At 35.6% G+C, this 6,015-nt stretch overlaps 1 long non-coding RNA gene across 1 annotated transcript; it reads left to right on the forward strand.

Annotated features, from left to right (window-relative positions):
• Positions 1 to 5,168: 5,168 nt before the first annotated feature.
• Positions 5,169 to 5,634, forward strand: LOC111240666. Its single transcript, XR_002666157.1, has 2 exons — positions 5,169 to 5,346; positions 5,435 to 5,634. It is a non-coding gene; the product is annotated as an uncharacterized LOC111240666 (long non-coding RNA).
• Positions 5,635 to 6,015: the final 381 nt, after the last annotated feature.

Here is a 6,015-nt window from a genome sequence, read left to right on the forward strand (position 1 = left end):
TTCGTAAACCGCGACCTATAGTGAAAAATAACCGCGGTAAAATCCCCTCGCTGCACTAGTGAATCTCTACTCCTACTTCCCCGCACTCTTCCTTGCTCATCTCTCATGACTCTTAACTCATCTTTAATTATGGTGATTTGTCTTTCTCTATCTTGTTGAGCATATTCCATTTTTCTCTCAGTGTCAATTCTCCATTGAGTTAACTCTCTAAGTTGATTTGAAATGTCTCTGAGAGTAATTTGTTCCTCAGAGTCACTAACTCTTGGAGATTGACGCTTTGACATTTTGTGATTGTAAAAGTTTTCTTGTGTTACAACTACTTATATTTCACCAAAGAACAAATTCCAAGTAAGGGAGGTGAACCACTAGGGTTGCTTAAGTACCAAGCCTTTTCCTTGCCAAATGTGTTCTAGGCTACTTACTTAGTTATTGTAACTCAAAAATCACTTCTAGGATCACAAAAGAAGACTCAAATAAACAAAGAAAACAACGAAGACTCTAAGGTCGGACTCTAAATTTCCTAAACAAAAATTTAAAAGCTTAAAAGGAATGAAGAAAAGAAATGTAAAGGTGAGGTCTCCTAGGTGAGGCTTAGACCTTGAATCTAAGACACACTCATCGTCTACCAATTTTTTTAAGTAAAGAAACTTAAAGTAAAGTTAGCAAATGATGGAAGAACACTTAGGAGTTGTTCCAAATCACTTGCAGAAATGGCCTGTTACAAACAAAGAAACAAAAACAATTGAGTTATTACAAAAATATTCAAGAAACCAAGGATATGGGTTTGGCAATGCAACTTTACCTTCTCTCAAGAAAAGTCCTAGCTGATTAGGGTGTCGTAAACAAGTCTCACAGTTGTAATACAGTGTAGGTTCTATCTTGCAGTAGTGAATGAAGTTGCAATACAGTGCAGTACCGAGCCACTGTCCAAAGTATTTCCACCAATTCTCCACTTCCTAATAGGCTACCAACGTTAAAGAACCGTTGGTCAGACTACTCCAAATCAAATTCACCTCAAACAGTCCACAATTCAAAGAAAAATTAGTGGAAATCAATGAATATAGCTACACAGGTTACACAGAAATTTAACTGCACTACAACACCTTTGATCAAGCAGCTGGTAGGCAAGGAGGCCAATAATGAATTTAAAGCAAGAAAATGGTTAATGAACACGGTGGGACAACAATGAGAACTTAGGAATAACTCTAGAGTAGATGAAATAAACAAGAAAAACAATCACAAGTTGAAGAGAACGTCAAATTAAGATACAATGCAGAAAATGTAAACTGTTTGTGAAAATGTCTCGGTGAACGTTTATTTTTCTGGTGCAGAATTTCACGATACAACTGACTATGCGTTGCACTGGTTCATTCAGCCTTTTAACTTGCTTTTCATTTCTTTTAGACTATTTTGAATTCTTTTATATGAACTCAGGCTTTTGCTACAACTTTCATTCACACTTTAATGCACCAAATACATCATTCACACAGTTTACAAACTCTGCTACAACACTTAATTCACCACGGTAATGTTGAAAATTTGACTGAGATGTATCTAATGAAAATGCACCGAACCTATTCTATGCCAAATAGCTTTGTACCAGCAAAATTGTTTGCTACATATAGACTATTTTGAATGAACAGTGAGTACAGATTCAAGCTATAGCAAAATTTAGCATGTTCAGTTCATTTTGCACTTTCATCAAACAACTCTAATTCTCAAATTTTGATTCAGCACTTAAAATAGACTTGTGGCAATGAATTGATGTTCAAATCAACAACCGAAACGTGTTCAAATAGTAGGAAAATGTTTTAAGATGGTTGGCAATGATCTAAGTACTCAACTAGATTTGACACACTTCCAAAATGGCTCATCAAAGCTAGTGCAGATTTGTCTACTGCAAATTGGAATGCAAATTGAGCTTTCCATCATATTACCACATCAAATGCAGAGGCAATCTCATGAATATATGGTATTCTTATGGACTAGCTTCAAATTAGCATTTAAACATTTTCAAAACAACAGATCAAAACAGTTAACAACAAGTATCATAATTGTGCAGATATTGTTGTATTTGTTCAGATCTTAAAAACAAAGCAGCACCACACGGTTTATCAAACCAGATTGCGTGACAGAAACATGATTTAACCGTACATGACCGTGACAGACTGGATGCAATGCTCAAACTTAAAATGACTCAAACATAGAATTGATCCGATTAAAAATGATGAAACACAATGAATCAAAGATAGCACAGCACAAACATCACAATAGATCCTAGAATGACCGTGAAACTGAATGGAACAGTGAAACTTAGAAACAAAACAGTAAAAGGAAGTGATGACTGTATGGATTTAACGTAAGAAGGACTTAGCTCACGGTAGACTCATGAACCTTGCTTTGAATACCACTTGATAGCATCCATCCTTGATGCCAGATCCAGATTCGTGAGCTTTGGGAGATGATGGTAAAAGCAGCGGAACAAAAACAGAGGAAGCAGAGGTGTGCAGCGATGGCTTGCGGTGATGAGATGCAAAATGGATGAAGTGAATCTGTAGTGAAGCAAATCTAGCTCAGACGACCTTCTCCATTGGAAGGAAGCTAGAGGGGAAGAGGTGAAAATATGGAAAGTGACTTTCAGAAGGAGACAAGGTTGGAATATGCATCAGGTTATCAAATCTCTTAAATTCCAAAAGTGTCTTACATCAAGGTAAGCCATGGATTTATACTACATCCAAGGCCATGTGCAATCCTATATTTACGTATCAGCTGCCACGTATAGCTAGCAAGTGGTGACCATGTGTTTCTAGAAGGAAAGCACGTAATACATGTGCTTAAAGTGTCAAATATTGCTACGGTGTGGATAGTAAAATATGGGGGTGCCACTACTGTAAAAGCGCGAATTACGGACGGATTTTTACCGAAGGCTTTTAGTCCTTCGGTAATTTATGCTTTCCGAAGGCCTGTGCCCGTCGGTAAGTTGTTGGAGTATATGAAATAACAATTTGGGATTTCAGTATCCCATTCTGAGCAAATAGTTTTCGCGAAAGAGAATCCTATTTTTCTTTCCTCCGTTGCGAATAATCTCCGTTTGTGGTCTTGAGGTGGTTGAGTGCACCCATTGACGGTGTCTGGTGGTAGGGTTCGTGGCTGTTGGAGTTGCGTTGAGGGATTTAGGAGGTGAAGGGTGTTGGTCCTGTTCTGGGCTTGAGATTACCGGGTAAGTATGATTTGTTGTAAATTTGATCCCGTATTGGTTGTTTGTCTTGTGTGATTTTCTTTCCATGGCAGTGTGTTTAGCTGTTTGGTTTTGATTATGAAGCATCAATTCCATCTCACCATCTTTGATGCTAGCCCCACTAGTGGCACGATCAACTAAGACTGAGAACTCAGATTTCTTATCCTTGGTATAAATTCCAAGATTGATCTGGACAACAAAAAAACAAATAGAATAGTTCTATATAAATTTTATCAACATTGTAAAAACCTATCAACTTTGGAGCAATAGAACTAACATATGCTACTCCCTCTCTCTTAAATTCTTCTATTTAATTTTCTAGTCTTTCATGCCCTAACATTATCTACAATCAAAACCTGAAATCCTAATGAAATTAAGAGTTAAAGAATTTTACTGGGTAATAGTTTCCTGCAACTGGTTGAGTTACTTGAAGGGGCGTATCATCCCTATGATCTCGAACCTGCATGATAGTTTTAAGGGTCATATAGTCAATGCTGCAACTTTTCCACTGCAACACTTTTTCTTTTCCTCCAGGCAATTTGTAGTCATTGCTCTTGTTTAATGTTTTTGCAGGCACGTGCTCTGAAGTATCGACTGGTGGAATTTAACCAAGTGTCTACAGAATCAATTTCGTAGTTTATATTGTTCAGGTGAAAATTCTATTTATTTAGGAAGTTTGTGTATGTAATGAACTATTAAGTGATGATTGACTTTGGTTGTGACTCTGTACATGTTTGGTAAAAGGGAGGTGTATTTGAGAATGCATATAGCCCTGCTGTTTTATTTCTCTGTTTTTTGAATTGGAGTCTTTTTTCAGTCTATTTTGTATGCACCAATGGTGTAAAAGATTTTCATCATAAATAGGAATCTTATCTTACATGCCAAATTCAGATCAGATAACTATAGAATAAAACTTAGTGCTTGAAAACAAGGGATAAGTCACAAGATAAGAGAGGCTAAAGATAAGAACATATGCATTTAATCTGCAGGATAGGTCAAGGATTGCGACCAGACGCTAAGGTTCAACAACTCAACTATTGGTCATTATTAGGCTTTTGAAACCAAATTGTTGTTTCATATTTTCCTGCATAAACTAAAAAAGAGAATAATTATCAGCATAATATTTCTCCCCAAAAGGCACTAGTGACTTGACAAACACATTTCTAATTTGTAATTTGTAATGGAAACAAAACCTTGAAACAGATCAGAACCATTTTCTGCTGAAAATTTCTTCACTGAGAAAGGATGTGTTTGAATCTATTTAGAGTTACGGGTTGTTGTTTTAGTGTATATATAAAACAAAATTCTGCAGAAAAGAAATCTGCTGTAGAAAACAAAGTTGAAACCAAAGATAAAAGGAAGTACCTGACATCTACCTTTCCTCATTCTTGACAAGGCTAAATTGATCTTTAAGCCCTTGTTGAACATGACCACTATGCACTCCACCTTTCTTTAGATTGAATTTAGGTACTTTGAGCCCATCAAAGAATGAATTAGAGCCATCACAAGTTACAAGTGTTATTCTTCAATCAAAATTGAAAATTTATCTAAATAATAATTGTATAATCCTATAATGCAACCAACACACTTTAACTTTTCAATAATTAATGTTTGTGCATACAGTTTGACACTAACCTGATGTACTACAAAAGGGTCACCAAATATATTGAACTCTGCAAAAGGGTCACCAAATCAATACTTTATTATAATATATTTAATCCATATATGTGAATATACACACACTCTTTGTAAAGAAGCATATATAGAGCTAGTGAAAGACATCCTCTAAGTCAGAAAAAAAGACCATGAATTCCTTATGCAGTTCAATGATTGCTGCTATCTTTGCCATGCATTGATCCTTTCATCTGGGGTGATTATGTCCCAAGCTAGGTTCTTCCTTCTTCATCCTTAGTTTCAAAAGTGTCACAAACTTCCAATTCTCTTTCACATTCAAATTTTCATAGAGAAGAGCAAAAATCATCTCAGAAGCCTGTGGTAGCAGCTAGCCTTACAGAAAAACCACCTAGAAAACCAAATCTAACTGTTCCTGAGGTAGCTGCTAGCCTTAGAAGGATACCACCCAGCAGACCAAATCCTACACAGAACAAGTAACATTCCCCTTTTCCTCACAAGTGTTTGTTCATTCTGGTTTCATAATATCTAGAAATTTTATCACAAAGGGTGCATGTGTAGCAGGTTAAAGCCTAGGATAAGAGGCTAAGCAGAGGAACTGATACAATGGATTGACGCTATACATGAAGATTCAAGCAGTGTCATGAACTCTGTTGCTCTAGTTTTGTTTTTGTTTCACTTTCTTTTTAGTTTTTTACTGTTTCCCAGATTCAAATTCTTAGGTTTATCAGTGAGAATTTGGTATAGTTCATATCATGACTTTAGATTTTTCTTTGCTTTTATCTTACCTTTTATGCTTTAGATTGTAGAGAATATATAGCAGCTTATGAATGTAAANGAGAAAANNAATAGCCACTTAAAATTGTTATGGTTTTATTTATTTTACTTGAGAGTTTTAGAAAAGAGATTAGTTTGCATTGCTAGCTGTTGTAAACTTGTAAATAGCTTCTTCGTGTTATTCTCAGTATAATGATTTTGGATTTGATTATTCTATTTTTCCTTCATGCTCGTTAGATAAATAACCCTTATTATATAGAGTTTTCAAAAGGGTTTCTTGAGAAGATTTTGGATTTTTCATGAAAGTAATTGCAGCTGTTTAGCAATACTTGTTTATAATTTTCTATAATATCAAGATACGATCAAAC

Source organism: Vigna radiata, unplaced genomic scaffold (assembly GCF_000741045.1).
Source record: "Vigna radiata var. radiata cultivar VC1973A unplaced genomic scaffold, Vradiata_ver6 scaffold_409, whole genome shotgun sequence".
NCBI lineage: Eukaryota > Viridiplantae > Streptophyta > Magnoliopsida > Fabales > Fabaceae > Vigna > Vigna radiata.